This window comes from Corvus cornix, chromosome 18, assembly GCF_000738735.6.
Source record: "Corvus cornix cornix isolate S_Up_H32 chromosome 18, ASM73873v5, whole genome shotgun sequence".
Classification (NCBI taxonomy): Eukaryota; Metazoa; Chordata; class Aves; order Passeriformes; family Corvidae; genus Corvus; species Corvus cornix.
In genome coordinates this window covers 7,490,628-7,517,912 of record NC_046347.1, presented here as the reverse complement: position 1 = coordinate 7,517,912, position 27,285 = coordinate 7,490,628, and the positions used below count along the sequence as shown (strand labels likewise).

The following is a 27,285-nucleotide window of genomic DNA, read 5'->3' as shown; positions in this document are numbered from 1 at the left end:
TCTACTCTTCTAACCCTGAGTCTATATTTTTTTTATTGTCTACAAGAATTTCCCTGGTCTTGCCAGACAGACAAGCATAGAAGAAGATTCTGGCAAATCTTTGAACAAAACCAAGGAACATCTCTCTCCAGTTTCCCACATTTACCAAACATGGTGCACATTCTGTGTTGTAGCATTGAACTATTAAAAATTGGCAATGCAAATTGAATAAAAATCATAGGATCATAGAATGGCTTGGGTTTGAAGGGACCTTAAAGCTCCTCTCATTCCATCCCCCTGCCATGGGCAGGAACACCTTTTTCTAGCCCAGATTGTTCAGAGCTCCATCCAAATTGGAACTTTACAAATGAAAAACTTACTATTTTTTTTTTCCCAACTCTACAAGACAGAGAATTATGGGCAGAAACCAGAATTTCTAGAAAGGAGAAAAATTCTGGATTTGAACAGAATTACTCTTATGCTTGCAGTACAGAAATATGAAGGCAATGATAGAGAATGTGTTGAATGCAAAGACTGAATTATGGTCTGTGGAGATCCCTAATGTAATAGATTTTGGATGGGGGAAGGAATATACATTAGAGAGTAGTTTGGGGTTTTTTTGAAGATAAAACAATTTAGTAATACATGGACACATGGCTTGCATTTTTGTTCTGTTTGTTACCATAGTGGTATTGCATTTCAGTTTGGGGGAAATAAAGGTTAATAACTCCAGTTCAAAAGACTATTGTTGGCAAGCTTAAGGACACAAACCAATTATTCTGTCCCCAGTACAGCAGACAGCATGGCACATTTCTACCGTAATTGGAAGTTGGTCAGCTCTAAACCATCTCATTAAAGCAATTATTCTAAGCTTTAATTGTTTATTTTTATTACTACAGTATCAAGACGCCCATGCTGAAAACTGGGTCTATATCCTCTACAAACAGTTAGCAAGACAGAATACTGTCCCTTTCAAGCTTTCAATATAAATAAGACACAGAGGAACCAGCCAGGTGAAGAGATGAAAGTTGTCTGTGGGTTTAGTTGCCAGTGGTGGAGACATGATCAGCAGCTTACCCTGCTTAGTCCCATTCCTGTGTCTCGGCACTTGGGTGTCTTGGGTTTTCTATGTAATTTTGATCTTTAACAACAACAACAACAACAACAACAAAAGTAAAATGAAGTATGAGCTACAATTTCAGCTCCATTACTGGGTACTGAAAATTTCAGGATTCTGATGCTAAAGACCACGGCGTTTTTAGCATGACAGAAAGAATTATTATCAGTTTTATAAATGTGGTATGTAATTAAATAAGCTAATTCTCTAAAATATCCCTTGAAAGTTCAACTCAAAGCTCATTGAAATCAGCTAAAAACTTCCATTAAGTTCAGAGACTTTTGCATTATGTTCCCCTTCTGTCCCCCCAAAAAACCCTTTATAACATTAATTTGAAATTCCAAGATAAATCTAAAAACCCTCTTTAAGAAATGTAGAGGTCTAGCTAACATGAAATAAATAATCCAGCCACTTTTAGGGAAGTCTATCAGTGTTGAAGCCTGGGCCTGTAAGGCAAACTTTGTGAGCGGGATAGAAGTCCCAATGAAGTTGGTTGGGCACTTTAAAAGAACTCTGGTACACTACAAATTTTATTGCTCACATGCACAAACTCATCAGTGTCTTGAAGGTAGTCGTCTTTCTAGCTCATTGATTTAAAGCAAGAAAGCAAATCAGCACGCTTATATGTATAAAGAGCTGATTTTGGTGAGGCAGGACCCATGAGTATGTGTTTGCAAGAGAAAGGTCTGAGACACACGGTTTACAGAGAGTTTACACAGTTTACAACTGAACACACTCTATGTCGACAGCTGAAATATGAAGTCTAAAGCATCACCTTTTTCAATAGCAATATTAAGCTCAGCAAAACTTCTCAAAGGAAGAAAAGGTCCCCTGCAACAATGACCACAGTTATTCTCAATGTGCAGTTTCTGTCTAGCACTAAAGCAGTGCATTACTATCATCTTTCTGCTTTCTACAGATTCCTGCAGGGCAGTTAGTTTTTAAATAATTAAAAAATTCACTATTAATCAGCCTAATGGAAAGCATGTCAGAAACTGGACAGAGGTTCATAACAACATAGCAGAGACAGAGAACTAATTAATATCTGTAAATAGTGTTCAGCTGCATGTTATGAAGTTTGTATAAAACCACATACATTTATCCCTCACTTGGCCATCTCACCTGGAAAGGCACCCTGGACTCTGTGACTGGACAACCAGGAAGACTAGAGGGTAACAGGCTAAAATATTTTACTTTTCCCATTACCATCCTCCTATAGCATCTCTCCTGTCTCTGTCCTAATGCTTTCTTTGTCTCTTGAATGATGAATCTAAATCTGATCCTAACTGGCACTATAATCAGGCTATGAAGGCTGACAGAGTTCAGTGTAAATAACACCACTTTCACAGCTTAGCTGTGGCATACTGTGGGTTTAAATTATGAGCCCTATGAACACGACAGCAGATATCAGCTTTTGCCATTCTGTTTCATTCGCTTAAATAGAAAATAGCAAGCAGTTAGTGTTTGACAGGGACAGTAATGAAATGGGATGGGAGTTTTCCAGAGCAATGGTTATCCCTAAACTGCAGACAAGTAGTGACAAAATGAAAGAAATTTCAACTCTTCACACCATTCTTTCCCTCCATCCTGTTTTTCTCTTCCATTACTCAGAATCTGGTATGCTCTCTGAAACTTCTTCTTCTCCTCAGCTTATGGAATTTAAAAATGCCTGTAATGTGTCACGACGTAAAAATACATGCCTCTCTACAAGACATCAAGTCTTGCAATTCTCAGCTTCTTATTATGTGAATGAAATTGAGTTATTTTTCATGTACTGCTGCAAGAAACCATTCTGTAGTTAATATGACCTGTAGTAGTTCAATTAAATTTGGTAGTGCTGAAACTTATCACAGCTGAGGCTCAATCCTGACAACCTGTAAACACTCAGCCATTTGCTGTCCTAAGTGCTCAAAAGAGATACAGATAATTGTTACAGTGGGGATTCTGTAACACAATGCATCAGACAATGAGGCCCGTGGAAAAGAAATATATATGGACTGATTCTTGATAGATGTTTCAGAGATGTTTATTTCTCCAGCCGCATGGCCGGGATCTGCCGAGGAACTGAGGCAATCACGGGACCCGAGGGTCCTTGCCCACACAGGGGATCACAAACCAACCAATGGGGAATGAGGCTGACCAGGGGCAGGGAAACCCCGTGTCTCCCGCCCAGGGCCCCTCTCCCAGGACCCCACAGCAGGGGGGAGGAGCCCCAACACTTCACCCGTTTAATTTTAACAAAAGAGATTTCAAACTTAACATTGAGAACAACTGGATAAACATAACAAGAACAGTTTTAAAACAATACAAGCCACCCTCCTGAGTCTTTAAATGTCCAAACAGATTCTGTGGAACATCTTAGGGCTGACAGAAGGGAGACAGAACTCTCCGGCCATGCTTTGTGGGGAAACGGAGGCAGGAGAGGGTTTAATTTCTTCCCTCCCCCTTTTCATCCCCCCCTTGGCATCGGAGAGGAATTGTAGGGAAAGGGAATTGTATAGGGAAGCCATGGGGTGAAAAACAGATTAGGAATAAACTGGGGATGGGGTAAACTTAGGAAAGGGTTCATATTGGGTATAGGGTAAAAGGGGAAAGTAGGCTGTGGGTAGGGAAGTTGCTGGGATGGATATTGTTTATAATTTTGTGCATAACGGCTGCCTTTGACGGGAATACCTCCAGGCCCAGTAACATTCCCTGCTTGTAAACCCTTCTTTCCTTGCACTATATCAAATTGTACAACTTCGCCATCTCCTACACTTTGCAGGTAATTTTTAGGGTTATTCCTTTTAATGGCAGTTCTATGGATGAATAAATCTTCCCCTGTATCATCTCATGTTATAAATCCATAGTTGTTTTTTACATTGTACCATTTCGCAGTTCCTGTAATTTTCATTGCTATAACTTCTCCTATCACGTGCTTGCGTGTTCGTCGTGGCTGCTGGTCCCGCGTGGCCGCCGCCTCGCCGACTCCGACGTCTCGCCAGGTCCCCGCGTTGCGGCTGCTCCGCGCTCTCCGAGCGGCGCTGCTCCGGCACGTGTCTGGGCTCTGCGTGGCCCCGCGCTGCCATCACCGCCGGCCCCGTGCCCTGTGAGTGGTTCCGCTCCACAAACTCCACGCTGCTTTGAGTGTGACCCCGTTCCGGCTCGGCGCTGCGCGGCTTCTCGTGTCACTGTGGAAACCGCCGCTTCTCCCTCCACAGGGCTCTCCGAGCCGTGTGCTCAGAGCAGCCTGCCACGCCGATGCCCGGTTCCTGGCTGCTCGTGGCCCACGGCACCCGCGGCGCCTGCGGCATCGCTCCCTCACTCGCGGTCGCGTGGCCGGGGACCCCGAGACAGGGATGGGGTCCGCGATAAGGCGCGTGCTCCCGAGGGGGTTGGGCACATCCAGTGCAGGAACCTCCGCTGGCATGGCTGCAGTCACGCGCTCCTGGGATGGCGGCCGTGCGGTCTCGGCCACAGGATTATGGCCATCCTCTGCTCTAGGGGTAATGGGACCATACAAATGCTCCTGAAGAGCTTCAGTGATTACAATTGATCCATGGAGAGCTTCTGTCGCTAGTACATGTTTTGTTTGATCCCTTATCTCATCCCAGATCTCGTACCAAAAACACCCGAGACCAGTTCCAGGAGGATCAATATCAAAAAGTAAGTCTTGAGAAATATATAAGAAATTTTTGAAAAGCCAGTTAAAAAATGTTCTAGATCTCCCGGAACAAATACTTTTTTGTTTTGTTGTTCAAGGATTCCTTTTACTTCTAGATACATTTCTTTCTGTGGTGCAGAGAGCCACATTTCCCACAATTCTTCCATAGTCCAGAGAAAATATCCAAACCGAGGTGAGAAGAGAGGCATCTAGAGTGGTTTTTACTCACAAATTTTCTGTCCTTAGGGATTGGGGATCGTTCTACCCACATTCTCCGCCATTTTTTACAGTGGGGATTCTGTAACACGATGTATTGAACAAGGAGGCCCATGGGAAAGAAATATATATGGACCGATTCTTGATGGATGTTTCAGAGATGTTTATTTCTCCAGCCGCATGGCCGGGATCTGCCGAGGAACTGAGGCAATCACGGGACCCGAGGGTCCTTGCCCGCACAGGGGATCACAAACCAACCAATGGGGAATGAGGCTGACCAGGGGCAGGGAAACCCCGTGTCTCCCGCCCGGGGCCCCTCTCCCAGGGCTCCATGGCAGGGGGGAGGAGCCCCAACAGATAATGACATAGAATGTAATTTATATAAGAACATACCATTATTACAGCATTTGCTTTCAATCCCAAATTGACCACCAAGTTCAGGCAGCATACGTCTAAGTCAATACAACATTGTGCCAGAAAACAGAAGAACACTTTAAATAAACAACATAGAGACATTCAGCTGCCCAGTGATGCCACAGGGTTTCTTTATACACAGTACAGCAATGAAAAGCAATCAGGAGGCATTAGACAATGGAGGCTGCTTCTAAAATAATCAACATTAACTAATTAGATGTGGCATATTTTATACTATGTCAGCCCATTCAGTTTCCTAAAGCCCCTAACAACCATCATCTGCTTGAAATTCCAACTCAAAGTAAAGTGCTATGTTGATTATTTTTAAGTAATAGCTTTCTGGCTCTGTATTAAATAAAAATTGAATGGTTACTTTCTCTTGTGAGCCAAAAGGTATTGTCACACAGAACAGAATCCAATAAAAATGGCCAGTTCTTTTCCATATTCTTTTGCAAGGATTATAGATCAAATTTTCCATATATAAAATGCCTAATGATATATACATATATATATTTAAGAGGTACAAATGGCTAAATGGGAATTCTAACTCAACACAGACTTCCAAACAAATTTGATAAACTTCATTATAAAAATTTTTGAAATATGGTCATAATTTTAAATATTCTTACATAAACTTCCCCAAGCACTGTAATCATACATTCAGTGAAATATTTCAGACTTCTTTGCTTTTCAAACATGCACTGGCTGCATATGTCAACTTCCACAACATGTTACTTTAGTCATTAAAATGTTGGACTTGAAATTTCTATTTCAAGTGACAATCTGACTGATCTAAAACTTTGTTTGGCTACAAAAAACAGTGTTTCAGTCTGAGTATTTACTCTTCTTTTCCAAAAGAATTTGTTCCTCCCCTGGTGATGCATGATGGCTATTGTATACTCTTGTACTGCCCAAAAGAGAGGCTATAGAATCCAGCCTATACAAGCAGAGATTTATGAAGTGGCAAATATTTGCTTGAGACAATTGCTGACCTCAAAGGAACATCTTCAGGAGCCCAGGCCTGCTGAGTGCTGCCATATGAGTCACAAAAGGATTAGCTTGGAACAAAAGCTGCAGCAACTTTGCATTTAGAAGAAACTCAGAGTCAGGTACATTTTCTCAGCTTGACTCCATGTGAAATTTAAATCTGAAGATCATTAATTTCAATATTGTCAGGATACAAAAGGAAAACGAGACATTAGCCTTAAAAGATTTAGAAAGGAGTGCTTTAGGATCCCTCTGTAGATTTCCATCTTCCCTAGCTCCTCCTCTACTATAAGGCAGGATACAAATGTTGACCTTGGAGCTGTTCTGTGTGCATTTCTGGCATGTTTCTGGGGAAAGCAAGTTTAGACATCAACTTCAAGCTCATCTTGAACTCCTCTAAAATGCACTCCAAACTCTCAAGGTTTACTAGTACAGAACAAACCCAATCTGAATCACACATGAGATGATCCTTAACACTGGCTTCAATATGACACAAGCGGAGGCTACGAAATCAGTGATGGACTTTCTTCTGGTAAAAAAAAAGGAAAACTGACTTGCCATAGGAAGAGAACAAAACAAATCCCATGGCTAAAGAATTAATAGAAGCAGGGCATAAGGAAATAATACTGGTTGTCTGTAGGGCTGTCCATTAAAACTCTCTTGATAACATTCAAGAGGAGATATCAAACATTAATCTAAGTCTTCTCATTCATGTTTATGAATTAGAAAAGACTTTAAGATGAGTTTTGTTTATCCAAACTCCTTGCTGAACACTTTCAGATGTCCCACCTACTCTTGCACTTTAGAAAATATATGTGTGCTATTCATTGCCATTACATTTTCAGCACATTGCATTGTTAGTTTTGCATCTTAATTGCTGGGGAATATGTATTTTTCAGTGAAATAAATCTTTGGGCTCTAAAATTTTCTAGTTGTTTATTCAGTACAGTTTATACCACGTCAAATAAGCCTACACATCAATTTAACATAATGGGATCATAGAAAATTTTGTCATAGATCAGTTAGCGATGGCAACACTAGGAATGAAGATGTGAAAGCACTGGATTTAGTGCACCTTAGAAACCAGAATGTTCTTATGGGTCTTTGAAGAGACTGCCCTCTCATCAGCCTCGAACAAGCTAAGATCATTGCTGCAGGGTTTTTACAGATGCTGTTACCTCTGCCAGTAAGAGCACACTGCTCTTACCTAGTGCTACAGCAAGAACTATGCATGGCTCAGCAATACAACATGACCAAATGGGGGGGAGGGGGGAAGGTGGTAATGAAACACTTGGGGTGACTTGTCCTTTGTCAAACCTTCCATCTATTTAAGCAAGTAGCTGGGCCATTAGTCCCATGGGCTAATTAGCATTTGATCCACATGCATCTCTCTAGCCACAATACAAAGTCTGCAAATTAGACAATACCCAGAGTCGGGACTTATGTGACCCAAGTATTAAGACTGTAGCTACAGCCACAGACTGTGTATGGTCACCAGTCCTGGCTTCTTAAATCCCTTAAGGCTCTCTGAGAAAGCAAGACCAGTTCCAGGATGGGAAACACCTGTGTAAGAACCATTCACAATTCCTAGGTTTTCTGACTCTTTCTGGAAAAGATACCGAAAAGCTTTTACAGAAGAGGATGCCCACTGCCCACCTTGATGCAGTAGTGATGTATTTTAGTGAAGGATCAGATGAGTGACAACAGGTTGCAAGGGGCAGTACCACCCCAGACCATTTCCAGGACTAAAAATCCATGAGCCATACGCAACCTAACATATGATCTGCTATGTATCCAGAGGTATCTTAGAGGAGTTAACTTGCTGATCTTTTAATGAGTAAATCAGACTGAACAATTATGTTATAAGCCTTGTTTTTTACTTGGTGTTGAAAAATCATATAGTATATAAAAATGCTGAGATCCAGATATTTGATCTGTGTCTTCTTGCTAAAACCACGAAACTTCGCCAACTCCTTGGCTGCCAGCCACATAAATCACCTTCTCATAACTCTTCCTATAGGTCAGTCATCATACATTTCTTTAATCTTTAAGGCCAACATGCACTTTTTCTCCTGTTTCAGCTGTCTGTATTGATGTCCTGTATGCAAAGCATCAAGAAACTGAAAAAGGTGTTGCTATCAATCTGTTCTCCTTATTCTACATTAGATCTTTGCTTCCTTTTCTAAGATGTAACACTTCTGTAGATCATTAGAATTCTTGTTATCTACTTAGTTTCTGGAAAAAGTGATCCCTTGGTGTTACTTCCTTGTCTTCAGATTTCTGGGTAGGCTTCATTTATGTGTGCAGTGCACTTCAAATGCTGGGATAAAAGCTACAGTGTAACTGCTGCTAATAAAAGGACAAACTTAATAAATGTAAAGTTACTAAAAGTACTCTCAGTGGTTTATTCATACAAAATCTCTAACTGCAGGCCTGGCAAAAGGTCTGACATTTTTGTTCATCTGAATGAAAATTGCAAATAAACTCTACATGAAAATGTTGAACAAGGAGAAACTGCACAACTAGATATCAAATGGGAATGAGGAAAGTAATTAAGAAGATCATTATGCAATGACTTTAAAACTTTGCTAAATGCCCTCCCCCCACCCTAAACCCAGGATTTTCTTTGCATATTGAAAAATGTACATGCCGCATTGTAATTAGGAACTCAAACACTTTACACTAAATATACAGTATTTTAATCCTGTACCTTAGCTAGTATCACTGATTCAGGCAGTAATATTGTTTGAAGTAGGGTATAAAAGGATGGAAATATAATCCCAGACAGAAAAAGGAAACAATTAACTTCAGTGACTCATTATTGCCTTCTTCTTTATTCAGACACAAAACCTAATATTATTCATAGAGGTGCAAACATGGCAATTTTTCTTCATTTAAATTGGAGCTGAGAGACAAATTGTCAGTCCCCACGCACAAGGGAGTATTGTGACTGTTGTCACCTGTGATCCCCCAGAGAGAGCTCAGAGGTTCTGGGTGCTGTACAAGCACAGAGCAAGAGATCTGTAGGTTTGTGTTGAGTGAGGAATAGGAAGACCAATGACTGTTCCTTGTTGACATTGCTGTAGGGAGCCGGTGCGTGACACTTCTGCAGCTGCTCTGCGCATACAGTTACCAGCGACTGTTTTTTCCTGCAGTAATCAAATCACATCTGAAATACAAGAACTAAGTTGCCTGTCATCGTGAATGCATTCACTGCGACACTCTGAGACCCTGTGGGTGTGGAATCAAAGGGAGCCTGCATCCAAATAATCAGCATGCTGCATGATTTGTCAAAATATGAACTTGAATGCCTGAATTTTAATTGTGACCAGAGGAACTTTCTACATCAAATTAGGAAAAACTGAGAGACAAATTCATCCCTCATGCAAGTCCACCACAAAATAAACTATCTTAACACTGGAATAATTCAGATGTCTCTTTTTAGGTAAAATTACTACAAACTTAGGGAGTTTATGCATTAAGCTTTTCCAACTGAGATTGACAAGAGCTCTAGTAATACATAACACTTTAGGGACAGCAGAACAAGTACTGACATCAATACATACAAAGCTTAAATTTCATTATTTTATAGTATGCTGGATTTCACTGAATCACAGCTACTACTTTATCCATGATGTAGCTATTTTGAGGGAAATAAACATGTCTATTTCTGTTACTTATACACCAGCATACACAAATTCTTATACATAGGCACATATATGTAAAAACACTACATGTACACATCTCCTCTTCCGTACTACAAAGAAAAGCAACTAGATCTATCTACAGAAAAGTTAATTCAGATAAATCCGCAGTGAAAGATCACTACTTTATCTCAGGTTCTGTACACCTTATCATCAACTTCAAAAGCAAATACAGTCCATTTCTACAGTACTTTACACTCCTTCCGAGATCCTCATGACATATAATCTCTTTTTAATGGATGAGGAAGGAAAACAGAGAGGTGAGGTGAGATGTTCAGGACTATAAAGGAAGTCAGTAGCATGCTAAGGACTAGAACCCAGTTGTACTAATGTTTCCAGCCCCTGAAATGCTAAACGCAGACACACAATCCCACCGGCAAATCAGGCAAGCATCACACTAGTGCCCCTGCTTCAAGCATACATGCCTACTGGGAAGTGCTGGACACTTCTGGTTGCCAGCCAGTAAACTTTCCCCCTCCTCAGCATGAACTCTGACTGTGTGCCAGTTCACTTACCCATGATTATCATTTTTTCTGTCTGATGAGTGTAGAACAATTGCCCCTCGAACACGGGTTAGCCAGAGCTGGAAGAGCTGCTTGCCTCCAGCCCAGCTGTCGGAGTCTCCATGCAAGATGCTGTGCAAATGTTGAGTTGAAAGAAAACACGAGTAGGGGGAAAAGAGAGCTCTCTGAGAACCTCCACATGGTTCCTGTTGCTAAGGGAACCACTCCCTTTGTCTGCATAGGTTAAGAATGGCTGCTTCATTTGGAGTCTGTCTCTTAAGTACTGAAAACAGCACAACAATTTCAGAGAGAAAATAGAAAGCCCAGAATATATTGCAACCAAAGAAGTACTGAACCACCTAGGAATTCTTACATTAAAAGCATCTATTAATAGTTGATTTGGGTGACTCCAAGGACACTGTAGAACTCTGTGCCATCTGATGGGACAATACACCACTGCACACAGTTTAATTTAGTTATTGTAATCAGCCTTTGGGGATGAGGATAGCTGATTACAAAGAGATAGATCAAGAAATCAGGTCCAGTTTACTACAACAAATGGAGAGGGATCAATAGTAACAAAATAAGCATTTAAGAGGTATTCAGGATGGACTATAAAAGAGAGGTGCCTTTACTTACATAGGCTCCTACAAAAATTTGAGCCCAAATCCTTAACTCTGATTTCTGTAGCTGCTCTTCCCTGCTGCCTCTCTGGCCCCAGCCCCAGCACTGGACGTGTTTCTGAACCCCTGAATATTTGAGAATCTACCTTCTGTACAGGCCCACTGGGCTCAGTCCAGTTCAGCATATGGAGTTAGGAATTCCTGTTTCTTATCTTACCAGCCCTGGTATTAAGGAATACAGTAGGATATGTACTTTGGTATAAAGGTGATTTCACTGTGAGTCTGAGGTCTTAAAACATGAAGAGCTAATAGAAATTGTCAGGAAGGTTGGTACACTGGGAACAGAAACACCCTAAGTCTAACCTCAAACATTTTGTTTGCATTAAGAAAATCAGCCTCTTTCTGACAATGTACAGCACAACAATGCATTGCACAACACAACCATATCCTGCTCGCTCTCAGCTAACGCCAAAGCCAGCACCCCAAAATACTGTCAGTGCAATTTTTTTCTGTGAATTTACCTGTTTCAATACTGTAATATTATGGGGTAGAAATAGTCAAAGACTTAGATCCAGATACAAATTTTCAAGCATAGACTTGTTTAAGGCTCTTAACATATCCAGAGAACAACCAGAGAAATGAATTACATTATGTTTGGATAAATAAGACAAAACTTCAAAATCTTAGATGATGGACTTCTGTATGGAAAGCAGAATTTCCTCATTCCACCAGAGAGCAGCTGTGAGTGCCTGGAACACTGGAGGGGGTTCAGTTCAGTCTTACAGTAAAGAGCTGAGCTTCACTTAATGCAAGGTAGCTGCTGAGGAAAATCAGTGCCAGTGTTCTGTTTTACAGGGAGATGAGCTTTTTTCCCCTCAGTCAGATTAGAGTATAATCTTAGAGAACACCAGAGATGCTCTTAGAGAACACTAGTCAGATAAGAGTAAGAAGATGTCTTCGCTTGCATACCACAGTCCAGCACTGATTCTTCGACATAAAGACCTGAAGAATGCAGTTGTCACTTTTTTGCACATATTGAATTGTATTTGCAGCATATGAGTTGCAGCACTCTCCCATCTTCCTCTCACCTTTATGAGTCAAATAAAGCAGTCAGGATTGCTTTGTAGAGAGGCCTTTCTGCTCTCCTTTGCAAAAAGATTAGAAGATTAGAGAGTGCAACCGAGACTCCAATTTAGGGACATTAAAAAGCAACTGTTAAAAGGTTTCCATTGCATCATTTTTATCAAGGAACACTTAATTGGAAACCAATTAAAAAGTCTGTGATTGTATGTATTATTTTCCTTCCAGAGGATTAATTTGAGTTGCTCAATCCTGCTGTGTACATGTACACACAAACACACTCATCCCATTCTCTCCTGCTCGTGGATGGACTGATGTCAAAGTGAATGTAAGGAAAAGATCTTGGGATTCTCTGCAGCCTCAGCAAGGGAGAAAATGGGTTTTAGGATTGAACTAAAGTTTCTGCCAATAAATAGTTTACCCACTTTCTCCTGATGCTTGCAACTCATGGAACCTTCTTCAGTGTAATTACAATGACAAGGGCAAACCCATGCACGTTTAGAGCATTCAAATTCCCATCATAGTAAAATTCTTCAATGTCACAAATCAATATTTAGTGAGTCTAACAGTGCACTTTATCTGAGCCTTTTACAAGTTTTTGGGTACATAATATTATCATTAATACAGGAACATTCTGCTGATTATTCTCATTTTGCCACTTCATAATAAAAAGACATGGGGAGCAACTTCAGATCACATTTGTGAAAGAGTCAGAGACAGCATCAATGCAGCCTCCTGCATTATTACACAATGTTATGCCCCCAAAAAACCAAAATAAAACAAAACACCAATGGTTTTTCCCTTTTTTTAACAAAGATAGGTATTTTCTCTGTGTAACAGAGATTTTAGCATCCTGTACAGGACATTTATTGTTTTCCCATTATTACTAAAGCAATACATTTTTGTCAGACTGGCAGTGAGGCTCAGATTTGATGATGACAATATGAATTTACAAGAAGTGAAACTCTACTCAGGGAACTTTCTTCAGTGAAATCTTGAACTTTATCTATAACTATAAATCCCAGCTTCTCAACTGAAAAGTAAACTGCAGTAAGTACTAATGTCCTAAAGAGCCAGACTTTGTTATGCTCATCCAAGGTATTAAGAATAGTCAGAAAAGAAATTCATTAGTGGCTACTTGAATCAACTGCTTTTTGTCCCAAATGTGAACACATTCCCCCAGTCAGAAATTGCCTACACAGTGTGATTGAAACTTATTTATTTACTTACATATAATAAGCAACTGAGCAGCTTGCAGTGCATGAAGTGAGGCTATGGAAAAGTACATTACAGTGCTTCTGCTTCAGGGCCCTCTCAGTCAGAATTTCAGTATATGTGCCTATTTTCTGTTTATCATTCAGGCAAAAACATTGAAACTCTCTATCCCCTCAGTCCACTTAGTGAGCAAGAAAAGATTGCCTGCCTTGTATAAGGTGGCTTAGGAGGAATTTTTAAAACAAATATTTACAAAGCTCTAAAAATATTATCTTGTTTTGTTAAGGCTAAGTGTGTAAGCACCATACCTGTTTTAAATATAGCTCTTGTTATGCAGTGAAAGAGAGAAGGCAGATGGAGCTGTTGATAGCCTCAGTGACAATAGTGCAACACGCAGTTGCACAGGAACCAGTATTCACCTTATAAGGAGAATTTTTCATATTCCCCAATTTTTTTTTCAGTTGCAAGTTGGAATTAAAATACCAACATGAGAAATTTCCATAGGAGGGTCATATTTAAAAGACCCTCTATGTTAAAAAAAACCCCTTTACTTTGAATGAACTGACATGGATTTAAATGACCTGTGAGAGTATGTGTACGGTTGTATGTGCATGTATAAGGTTTCTTGTCCACTTTTGAGAGCCCAGACTCCCATCCCTCATGGCAGTCTGCCAAACAGGCCAGGAACGTGAAGAAACTTGACTTTCTGGCACTGTTCCACCTGAGATGCCGGGGAGCTGAGAGCTGGGAAAAGCGGGTGAGCTGGCAGCAAACCAAGAACATTTCCATCAAAAATTTCATTGGAATAGACATTTTCATGCAACGTGTTAGGTTTTGGTGAACTGGCATTAGCTGAGGGAAAAATGTTCCACTGGAAAATTTCCAGTTTGTCCTAGTGCTAAGATCTTGATGCTTGGACCTCATATTTTTCATTCAATTGAAAAATACATTTTTATTTCTCGGTGTCATACACAGAGATAGAATGTAGTTTACTGTACTACTGATTGTCTAAAATTATTTCTCTGGATACTGTAAAAAGAAGCTTTATTTTGCCATCTGCAGTGAATGGTGCTGTCTCATGACTCCATGTTTTTTGCCATCTCCCCACCCCTCTTTATTTCATCTAAATGGATCACAAGAAGGAATGTCAGCATAAGAGGGACTCAGTGGTGAGAGCACCACTTTGTACTCAGAGACAGATTTAAATAACTATGTCTTGAACAAGATTTCTGTCTTACTTTCTGTATTAGTTCAGTTGGGAGAACAGTACATCCCCACCTTTAAGTGTTATTGAAATTCATAAATGTAGATTATAACAATAAACTTGTAACAGTTCTGAGAAATGTATAAAATATAGTAGCTTCAACTACTAAACTGCAGAAATCTCTTGAAAATAAAGTATTTAACAGTATATTGAGTACAGATGGCACAAAGTTGTGGCAGAAAATGGAGGTAGAGAAGGCTACAGCACTGGATGAACAGTCAACTCTATATTGAATGCAAATACAACACACCCATGCACACTTCAAACATTTGATTTCACAGATTCTTTAACACAAAAATGTGCATGCAATATATATAATTTAGCTCATCTTATTCAAGCTGCACATGTGACAGTTCTGAGCTTATTGGAAAACTCGAACCAAGTTCAGCTTTGTCACTGATGGGATACCACAAAGCTGGGCCAATTCCATGTGCTCAGCTTTTGAACCTGCCTCTCAGAACACTTACTAATATTACTCCCCATTCAGGAAGTGATCTCACTGGAAAATCTGAGCAGAGCATAGGACAGAAGTTCCAGACTCAAAAAGCTACGGAATGTTCCTTCCCCCCCTCACTTCATCGTCTTTTAAATGAATTTAGTCCTTGTGAAAATAATTGGATCGACAGCCCTAAGGACCAGGGCTGTTGTGGACTCACAAGGACACATTTCCACTGTCCTCCTTTCACATCAATGGACGTTCACTCTGAGCTGCAAGTCTAACTTCTCATCTTGGCCACCATAGGACTTCACCCAAAACTAGTGCAGACATAAGCACAGAATTCTTCAGCCTGAGGATAAATAACATAATCATAAAGACAGTTTATTAATGCAATAATTCATCCCCTAAGCTTTTGAGTTCTCATAGCAGAAAAGAAACCGAACACCCAATTCTCAACTGAACTCTAATACTAATTCTAATTCTAATCTAATACTAGTCTAATTTTTAATACTAGTACCGTAATAGTATCCTTTGGTCACTAGCTCTCTCAATTTTGAATATGGGCACCAAATTTGAGCTAAAACCAGCATTAAATATATGCCTATAGGATTTCTGTCTTGCTTTTTCCTACTGGTAACAAAATAAATATTAACTCAGTAACAAAATGTCACCCAAGCTTGAAGTCTATACAGTAGACTATATCCCAATCCTAGACGTAATACAGCATGCCTTAAGGAAGCCTATGGGTATTGCAGTAGCTTCATGTGGAACAGTTAATTCAGCTTCATGTCTCCATTTGACTTCCCAGAATTTCTTATTCTGTTCAGAAGAGTAATTCACCTCATTTTCAAAAGTATGAAAATTCTCCATCTCCATTTCAAGTTGCTGTCAATATTTCCAGGCTGTGTAACCACTCTCCTCAAGTAAAATTGGCAAAACTGGCCCAAATAATGAATTAATTTTTCAGCAGAAGAAAATAGAAAGTATTCAAAGCCGGCTGAAATTGATGTGAAAATATCTAAGAAAGTATGTGCACAGAATTAGCAAAGCACAAGTCAGACCTGTGGATACATGTTGGTCAATATCTCAAAACAGCCAAACAACTTCAGCTGGTGTTCACTGCCTCTATTTGACAATGATGCACATTTTACACTTCCCCTCACAAGAGCCGACTTCAGATTCATCTCTACTGTTTATTTCTGTTCTTTAGAAAATAGAGATTCAGAAAGTTCTGCCACCCACTTGCAGCAAATTTAAATTTCTAAACAGGAGTGAAGTTCAGTGATAGCACTGTGAGTGAAGCTGCTGAAGTGTAATTATTTTCTTTACAAAGAGCAAGTCTCTCATACTATGTGTAAGTTTACACATAGATGCAGACACACATATATTCAGACTAAATTTACTGTACTATGCCTGATTTTTCTTCATGGTAACTATTTTCTGTGACATCACTGAAAGCATTTCCAATGTGTATATTTGCTCTGACACCTCTAGATAACATCATCGTGTTCTCTCATGCCCTTAAGTGAGATTGACTCACTTCCATCTCTTCTGTTGCTGTGACAAAGTAAACAGTAGCTACAAAGCTGTCGATGAATTAGATTTCTTTTTCTGTCTGCATTTAATCCTTTTATCTATATAGCTGAAATAGCTTGTTCTATCATCCAAGTCATATTCATATTTTACAACAACTCTTGTCTGATTTTTTGCAGAAATTATACCTGGCTTTTGTGTTATTTTCACCTTTATTAAGGCAGAAAAAGAGCAAAATAAACCAAACTGACTACATTTAATGCAAAAACTATGACAAATTCTTCAGAAGCGAGAGTTTCAGAGAAGCAGGCCTTCTGGGGGTGCTCCCGTCATTGAGCACATACAGGTAATACTCCTTTCTGTGTCTCATAAAGTAAAATTAACTCCTAAAATTGAACTTCACCCACTCCAATCAAAATGCCACTCAACTGCTGATTGAAAGATCCTTCATTCAAATCAGGGTGAGTGCCTTTAATGGCTACCCAAAAGGCTGTCAAATTAAATAAGAAACAAAATGCAAATAAATTAGCATTCCTAGCTACTGATACGCTATAAATATTTATGAGGAAAAAAAGATGCTGTAATTTCAAATGATACCACAGGCCTATTTTGTACAAACAGTTAAAACAGTTATACATGCAATACTGTACTTTGCAATTTTTTTCCATTTCACATCACCATAATCACCTAATAAATATTTAAATGGACCCATTTGCTGTAACTATAAAAGAACCGTGTAAACTTGTTGTCATCTAGACACATAAGCCGCAGTGGAGTCAATGAATTTCAACAGTCACTTAATATTGCCAGCCACAAGCTACCTTAAACCTGCCAGCAACTGTCTGCCAGGAAGCTACTGTAGCACCACGGCTACCTCCTCCAACCCAGGACACGAGATTCATTATGAATGCTAGCATTGCTACTCTAATTAGGCCTGGGAGAGGTTTAACAACCATGCTACAGTCTTGCTGCTGACAAATATAAAAATAAAGCCTTGTTCAAATTAGCAATGTGAAGTGAGAAGGCCTAGAAGCAGCAACTGTCTGACCAGTAGTGAAACAGTTCTAATCTATAGTGAGGTTATTTTGCTTCATAAACTGCTAGTATGTTACCTGCAGGAGGTCTCCCTGTAAAATGAATTATAGTAAGCTATATGTGATAATTAACCGTGCATTAGCAAATATCTTGAAACAGGGGGGCTCTGTTTTCTCTGTATTTTGACTAATAAAAGCATGAATTTGTTCAACAAATGATCATTTAGGTTGTGGAATGCTAAGCATATTGGAAGAACACAGTAAGCAATAGAATATTGTAGGTGGACTAACAGTTTCCTTACAAAAACAGGCTGTTTAATAGGCTGGCTCCATACTACGGTATTCACAGTACTAAAAACCACAGTGTTGGGAAGACAAATACAATATACATTTAAAATAATATAAACCTTGTACTCATATTTACTTTAAAAATGCCATGGATGTGACAATAAAAAAAAAATCCATAAGCAAACGTTTATTTCAGAAAGAGAAAATCCCCAATGACTCTTTCCAGAATGTAAACAGATAGTGAGGCAATTGATATGGTCATCTTCTCTAGAGGGGAGAAAAATGTGGCTGGGTTTAAAATAGTCTACATCATATGAATGTGAAGCAAGGTAAAAAAAAAAAAAATTATGTATGCTGCTTAACACAATAAAAATAAAGTGGTGCTATAATTTATTTTAGCTTCAAATACATCTTATGAAAATACATTTAACCATAACGCTGTATGGAACTGTGACTGTACCAGCCTCCCTCTTTGCTGTGAATCAGAGGTCAGACCTACTGAAGCAGACACAGGTTGACAGTCTGGGCCTCTTTATTCATACTGTATGGACTGGAGCCCAAGACTCTAAACATCACAAACTGAAATTCATTTAACTACAGGTAATCTATCAGCTTTAGCCAGGCTCCATGTAGTAATGACTCACTATAGGATTTGGGTGTACCATGGGTGGATACTCAGCCCCAGTGTCATGGGGATGAACCACAGGTAAAAAGAGAAGTTATTGAACATTTCATAAATATCAGCTTCAGAAGTCTCTCAAAATGTTGAATATCTTTAAAGCATCAGAAGTGTTCTCTAAATGCAAGATAAAGCCAAGCTCAGAAAGTACCTCGGAGCTGTATGTGTCCGTTTTCTTCCACCAGCACAGTTCTCACCTGCCCTGTAACAAACAGCACACTCGAGTGACAGATGCCCCTGCAGCATGCTGGGCCTCTTTCAGCAGAGGCCTGAAATAACTGCCTGATTTCTGAGGCAGAGAGCTATCAGTGAGATACCAGAGTTCTGAACATGTGGCAGACATTCAGTCTGAGAGCATGACAGGATACTCAGAAGGTTGGTCTCTGGAGAAAACTGCGAGGCTGGGACTGCAGCATCCTGTGCCACACAGTCAAGAGCAAGAATGTTCCTCACCAGCTTCCTGCAGCCTTCCTTTGGAACATCCATTTGGTTCAACCAAGGGATATTGGCTTGGTGTTGGTTTTCTAATATCTGTTTAAACTATTTTGGGGGGCTAGTAGATCTATATATATCATATACATTAAATATTTTCTTTTTGTGGAACTAAATGACTGCTGCAATCAAATTACAAAAGATGGGTCAACAACACATTGCTGAGGAAGAAGCATATAGAAAGAAAATAGGCATTCTTCTTACAGAAAATACTCTATATAGTTAAAAAGTTACTACAAATTAATGGCAAGCACATGGCTACAGATTATTTCTTCTACTTCACTACAGAAAGATAAGAAATTATTAAAAAAAAATTCCATTTCTCCAAGCTAGCACAGAGTTTTTGTCTCAAGTTCGTAAGCGCCAATCATCTGGTGAAGGAGGATGAGTTTGAGATTCTGTTTTTCCCTAAATCTCCAGCATAGGCATGTTTGACATATGTCCATAAGGAATTTAATATATTACTTTTTAATGTTTCTCCCTCTCAACACCCTGATTTTTCACTCTAAGTAAGGGCATCAGATAATTTTATCCATCACAATTTGAAAGTGACCACATGTATCCATACTGTTGCAGTTAATAAAGTTTGAAAATCCAGTGTCTCTTTTAAAATTTGCTTTTCAAAAAGAAAACCAAACCCTTAAATGTTGTTTTCACCATTGCACTAACCTTCAGTTTTCTAAGGTAAATGAGAACTTGGAAAGTAGTGTGCTGTATTTTCCCAGTTGAATTATATTTATAGCTTCCAGGCAGAGGGTAAGATTGCCCCCTTTTGGAATTTTTCAGAGTAACAGTCCAAATAAAGAACTGGGTGCAAAGCATTCCTAATCCCTACTCAAGATACGCATCTCATCAGGGATTATTTCTGCTTCACACTGTTGTGTTCTCATGTTACTGTGTATGTGGCTTCACATTCCTTATTAAAGCAACAGGCATGAAAGAATTCAACTGCTCTTGCCAGCAGCCACAAAGGCACAAAATCTAAAGTCAGATAAAGGTAAACATATGGAACATTCTGAGGAATGCAGTAGTACAGATGGAACATATAGCTGAATTCTTCCCTTCTCTGCTCTGTAGGAAAAACTTTAGAGACAGTAATTTGTACTAAAGTGTCCCATAAAGTAGCATTCTCTGATAAAATTCACAGAGAGCGTAGCATTCTAAATAAGAAATGGAACAACAGAAGTGCTGAAATCAAACAGGACCACTCTTTTGATCCCAGATTTATTTAGTATCAAACCCACCCTTGGTGTACTGATCTGGTGGTTGGGCTTTTTTTTAGATTTGTCAGCTTTAACACCTAAATGGTGGTCGTTAATCAATATATTAGTCCTTTAAAGAGTTGTTTATGACCACAGGCAGAACATGCTCAATAACCAGGAATCTGAATGGATATCTGTATTTTCATTAAAATCTTATTTTTATTATTACAGTGCCATAATGCCAAATGTATCAATAATTTTTTACTGAAAAGAATGCAATTTAGTCCTTTTAAGTAGTTAATAATTAGTATTATTTGCAAATGAACATCATTAGTCTGTTACTTGACCTGTATCTTCTTCTAGTTTTAGAAAGCTAATCTCTTTGTAATGCACAATTAATTAACATTTTTGTTTCAAAAATTATTTCCCAGGGATGATACCTTTAAAGCCCTTTCAGTTACCAAATTCCATTCATTCTCATATGAACCTGGTGGTTTAAAATCGGTAGAGTTTAAGCTAGAGAAATGTATTAGTATGGCTTCAGCTAGAAGTGTTTCAACAGCCAACTCTCCAAACATGGAGAGATCTCCAGATGGAGACAGATTGATTGACATAAACCAGCAACAAAATAGAAATCAGAGACTATTAGTGGGAGCTACACTGATGTATCTCATCATAGCTGAAACAAGACGTCTGCTCAAGCAAAGTAAGAAGGGCAGGCAGTCAGTGCACCACATCAGACACAGAGGAAAATAGAATATTTAAGCTGTGCAATTCTCTGAAGAACTCATTGCCAAACTCCTTAGGCAGTATTCAATAACTCCATCCCATTCATCTGTTCCAGTCAGAGACACTAAGGAATACAATGTTTAGTTTTCCATCCTATTACATTCAAATTATATCACCAAAGGCTATTGTCTTCCAATAACTCAAGTATAGTTCAGTCAACTAAACCAAGATTAGACTAATTCAAAGGAAACAGCATACTTGAGTGTCACTACTGATTTTATACCCTACAGGACAATACTATAGAGCAATGTTCATGTGGATGCTAAAAAAACATCACCATGCCAATAAACTTCAATGCAAGTGCCTCAGGAATAGGTCGTGTCACTCATATTTCAGTTTAAAAAATTTTAAAAATTTCTCCTGTGGTTAATATTTTAGTATTCTTAATCTCTGAGATGCCAAACCTATAAGAGTGATGAAAGCGATCCTTATTCCTTACATATGCTTTGTCTGCCTCACGGTGAGTAGATTATCACAATAAAGAAGATTAGGTATTGCAAACTTTTATGTCTCCATAAAAAAGCTGAAGTCCCAGGTTTACTGAGTGGAACTCAGAGCAAAAACCACCATTACATATAAAGCACCAAGTGTAACAAGATGAACCGCAACGTAACTTTCCAGACTGTTTGCCCAAGCTGTTTAATGCCCTGTGTACTTCTGCTGAGGGAAAGTGAGAACTTAAGTTGAATTATGTCCTTGCTGCTTTCAAAATACTTTAAACAGTTATTCAAACTGCAGCCAGTGTGTCATGCATTCCAACACAGAATATAAGGATCTATGTATTTAGTGTCACTAAGACTTTTACCTAGAGTTTTCCTTTTGGTGCTATGAAATTAATCATAAGGAAGGAATGCACATTCTGATCATGTTAATTAGCTCACTGAATATGACTTCTAAAGACATCACTTAATGAGTCCTCAAGGATGCTGAAAACGATTTTATTAAGAGAAATTCTTGGTTTCCTTTACTGACACATTCATTGGACCTAAAAAAGGCTGTCATTAAGTAGTCTGTAGCTGTCTTGATATCTATATATGGACAATGAAACCACTGCAGAAGACACACTCTAGATTTAATAACCACATTTATAGCCACTGAAAAATACAAGGATAATGATAGAAGTAGAATAGCCATTTATGCTTTCAGAAAATATAAATTTGAACTTTTGAAGGCATAAATTTTACATATAAAGACATGAATCAGTGCTCTGGATCGCTGAGCTTAATTCTATGCTTTTATTTTACCTCTTTGCCCTTAATGAAGGACACCAAGAAGTGATGCCAACTGATACAGAGGTTTGCTCATGATTGCAAAAGTGCTTTAAAAAATTGTTGAATGCAATAACCTTTTTAACTGCTCCCTTAGGTTAAGAAAAAAAAGCCTCTGGGTTTTACCATAGCTCAGAAAATTTTACGATATTTTTTCATCTTTGACATATTTTGATTTAGATTCACCCCATTGTGCCACCAAGTCCCTTTTGCTGGACTGGGGCCTCAACATAGCCAAGGTCTTAATTCAGTTAGTCTACCTGGGTGGGAGGTTGGCCAAACATCCCCACCTACTGCTGCCATGAGGTCTTCTCTACTCATTCTTCAATAGAACATGAGAAACAGGTTCCACCTGATTATAGGTCCAAATAAACTGTGCTCTTCGCTTCTTTTCTGTGCAATAAGGAAGGGTGGAAGGCATTGCCCTGAAACAAATCCAGCTTCACTGCACAACCGTTGTCACAAGAACAGTAGTACTTGTAGGACAGGTAGGAATTCCATTTGTTTATTCATTTAGAAGGAAAAAAACCACTGCATCATTAGGAATCCATTCTGGAACCTGACTGAAGCATGCGAATGGGCTGATATAATGCCACAGAATCTGAGCATGTATAACAGAGAATGATTTGAAAACAAACTCTTTGTGAGTGTAGGAGAGAATGCTTATTATGTGCTTCCATAATCACATCTTTCATCCAAAATTAGAATATGTTGAGTAAATCCCAAAACAATTCACGACTTCTCTTGAGCAATTCCCACACTTCCCAATTGTTCTTCGGGCAGCTCAAAGGCCACGTAGCACAGAATCTGCTGTAGGCTGCAGAATGTTTTCATCTGACTTTCTGGTGAGTTTCCACTCTGTTTTTTCAAAGTTGAAAACAGAGGATCCACTACTGGGCTCGTGAATATATCCAAATGCTGGAGACTGGCTATAACAGATATCATAAAAGGATAGAAAGTTGTGTTTTAAGTAGAAAACTTTCTTGTGTCTGTTAAACATCAGCAGAGCTACCTTGCCTGTATTTTTTTCAGTATTCCCTGCATTTTTGCAATACCACTTAAAGAGGTCTAATAGTCTTTGCAACAAGTCATATAATCAGCTGGGCCATTTAAGCAGTACATTTGGGTAGCAAAGCAGAAATTCTGCATAAGTAGGGGGGGAACATAGTAGAACAACATTCCTGCTTAGGTTTTTTTATAAACTATAGGGAAGTTTTGCACTGATTCACAAATAATTTCCAGTTGATAAAATATTGTTCACCTAAAAAGAAAATAAACTAAAATGTAGCTCTAACTATTTGAAAAATAATAAATTTACAATCATTATTTTCTGGTTGCCCTTTTCCTCTTCTCACCCTTGTCCAGCCACACACCAAACCAGTGCTGGCTAATACTGAATCACACAAGCACTGGCTACCGAAACAGTCAGAAGCATAAGAATAGTTCTCCAAGTTTAGTGAAAGTCTGTCATTTATGTCAGAATCACACACAAACACATTTAGTAATATCATTATCCTGGCAATTCAAATGACCTCACAGACCTGAATCCTGTTTTCAAAAATAGTGCCTGGGAAATATAATACTTTTTATAATAAATGGATCTTTTCAAAGAGATTGAAACCCAGGCCTCCCTATTTCTTAGAGAGACAACATATTCCAGATGCATAATTTTTAATATTAAAATGGAGAAATTAATTAGCTGCATGGTTTCAAAATACCTGAACTCCCAATAAAAATATTCCACAAGGGCTTCTTGCTGCAGATATCTAATGTAATCTAATGTAATCTAATCTAATCTAATCTAATCTAATCTTTGCTTTCATGGAGGATCTGGATTTTTCTCTGCATTACATGATTGCTTCAGATTACAATAAACCTTAAAAAAAAGAACAAACCCCAAACCTATGAGGAAAACTAAATGAAAACTTGTTTGCTAGTTTTGATAGTTTCAGTTCTGTAACAAACAAAGCTTTAAAGTCTCTGAAGTGTTTCTACAAGGTATATTCAACTGCACGTGGAACATTGGAATTGGAGGTAAACACATCCCCAAACTTATCACCTACAGAAGGACTTTCCCTCCCTAACAGAGGTACTGAAAGGGCATTGACAAACATTGGAAAGAGCAAAGAGAGAGGGAAAGAATGGGTTTAAATTTTGGATAGAGCTTAGTTAATCTATTCAGTTGTGAGTTTAACCCTGTCTGACCATAATTATTGATACTTTCTTTTTTTGATAAATAGAGCCCACAAGAACAGTATTGCAATGATAATGAACAGTAAAACTTGCAATCAAAACATTAGCAATTCCCAATTCCTTCACCTTAGAGAGTAATGAGTTTTCTACATCAAGCATTACTGAGTTTATGATTAACACAAAATTAACACAGTTGCTGTGAAAAGTTTTTTATATGTATTCCACAGTTTCGCTGAATGTATTGATTTGTTCTCCAGGTATACACTGAAAACAGTTTAGAGCTCAACATGAATTTGGCATGGACTAAACTCTGCAAGATTTCCTAAATACAGCTAACAGAGAAAGTTTAATGCTATTTTGTATAGGAACTTTTTCAGTCATAAATTTGTGGGGAAATTTGTTGTCATTAAAACAAAAATCTGTCTTATTTTAGGGGGAGACCAAGTTTCTCCTAAAATCTAAAAAGAGCTGTAGGTTTTGGATTTCACAGTAAAAATACCAAAACTAATTTGATTTTAGGGGAAAGGATTTCTAATCAGCCCTAATAATAGGGAACATTCTCCGTCATCATTCAGTTTGGCTGAACAAGGAGTCCTCAATTTATTCTATAAATGCAGAAAATACTTGTAAGAACCTATATTTACAACATTTAATAGCATCATACACTAACTCTACACTAGGAAAGCTGCAGGAACAATAAAGGCAAGAAGTGCAAGAGAGGGCCTGTTGAGATTAGCAGTAAAGGCTCAGTGTAATTGGACATGCCATCACATCGAAAACGAAGGAAACAGGTATGAATTCCTCGGTGAATTACTGGCTACCCTTCTGTCATTGCTTGTATTGAGCTCAGTACAAAGTTTTAGGTAAGTTCTGTGGAAACTTTCCTTATCATCAGCTTAAAATCTTCAAAAAGAAGATTTAAAAAGAAGAAACCAGTACTACTTCATCCTGTATGTGGAAAGAGTACAGACAAGAATGTCATGCTATTTCCAAGACAGTCAATTGTAACATGCATGTGCAGGCCAAGTTTCTTCCATCAGAGGAGCAGTCGCCATGAGACTATTTAGTTACATGAATCACTATTTATCTAGAGCCTTTGACAACATACAGTCAAATCAAATTCTTTCAGAGAAGACAGACACATGTAAACTTATATCCCTCTTTTTCACTTCCAAAAGGCATCTTAATCAGTTTATGAAACATGAAAAAAATCTAGCCTGTTGCAGTGCCATATAAATGTTCTAAAAACCTGAAGTGCTGTTGCTATAGAAGGTACATGAGCTTTGAATCTGTTGCTAATGAACAGTGCTTGGAAAACATCTTGAGAAATAATTGCAGGTTAATAACCAGCTTTCAGAAAATCCAAGCGATCCTCTTTTATTCCATGTGTCATAGCAGTCTGAGTGCGATACTACAATGCAACCTAATCCTAATTAGCTTCCTTAATCTCCCATTGGCTGGAGTTGATTTGTTCTATTCAAAACAGGTCCCCTAAAGTTTTTGATAACTCCCAAAACTACTTATTCTTTAGTTATGACAAACACCCCCCCCCACCCCCCCCCCCAACCTTTTGCAGGGAATCAAAGGAAATAAGAACTTTTCCTTAAAACCCCCCTGGTTTGTCTTGGACTGTCAAAAACTCTAAGCATACTCATTCCAGGTTGTCAGTTTTTAATACGGGGTTTGCTCATGTGTGAATGCAGGTAAGCTAACACCCTCCCATAAAATGACTCTTGAAGAAAACAGTAGAAATATAAACAGTTGCATAAAGAAATTATGAACACCCAGTTTTAATATGATGATTACTTGTTTATAAGTACAGCCCATTAAAGGGTATTGGCCACACACCATAGTATCACTATATACTTGGTTTAAAATAGTAGCATTTACTTGGAAGGCATAACAAAAGTGTTTTCTCCCCAATAAATATTTCAATTTCCATTCTTCTTATAAAATATTCTACATATTTAGAGAACAGCAAAGAAATAATCTGCTCATGCATCACATTAAATGAAATGCAATCTTCATTCTTCAAAGATGAAAAGTAGTGTCTAGAAATGCATGTAGTAATCTGCTCATCAGATAAGTGAACTGTCTAAGAAATTATTTGAGAATACTTACATACAGTGACTCCAGTTTGCTTTGCCCCTTTTCACTTCTGCTGTTATTCAAGCCTCAGCTGAAACAAACCGTCTTTGACAGTTTGCGTTTCCTCAGAGCTGCTCTGTCTGTCTGCAATTCCTGAGATGAACACTCTTCCAGTAATTTATATCCCTATCAGAGTTCTCCTGCTCCCCGAGCAGAGGCAGCACGGCTGCTCTGTCATCTCCCAGTTATTGAGCTTCTGCAGCGAAGAAACAATAGAGGGGAAACTGACAACTGATAGTGTCCATCTACTGAAGGAAAAGCAACCTGAGACCAGAAAGTAACACATTAGATGGTAAGGGTACACTGAAGTGTGTCATCTGTCCTCCGGTGGCATTTTGACCCCCAGAAAAACTGTAAAATACTGATCATAAGCTTGGGAGGGAACAACAACACTGGAAAAGGATTTTAATGCAATCATTCTCATGAATATCATGATATTCAAAAAATAGATGTTCCTTTAAAGTGAAATTATGTC

At 38.7% G+C, this 27,285-nt stretch overlaps 1 protein-coding gene across 1 annotated transcript in view; it reads right to left on the bottom strand.

The window, feature by feature from the left end:
* The window catches only part of ANKFN1 (ankyrin repeat and fibronectin type III domain containing 1), a 129,963-nt gene extending 102,913 nt beyond the window's left edge, over positions 1–27,050 (bottom strand). Inside the window, exon 1 of the mRNA XM_039562486.1 lies at positions 26,784–27,050. The gene's annotated coding sequence lies outside the window, so the exon portion shown is untranslated. The remainder of the gene's footprint in view (positions 1–26,783) is intronic.
* Between the last annotated feature and the right edge of the window lie 235 nt (positions 27,051–27,285).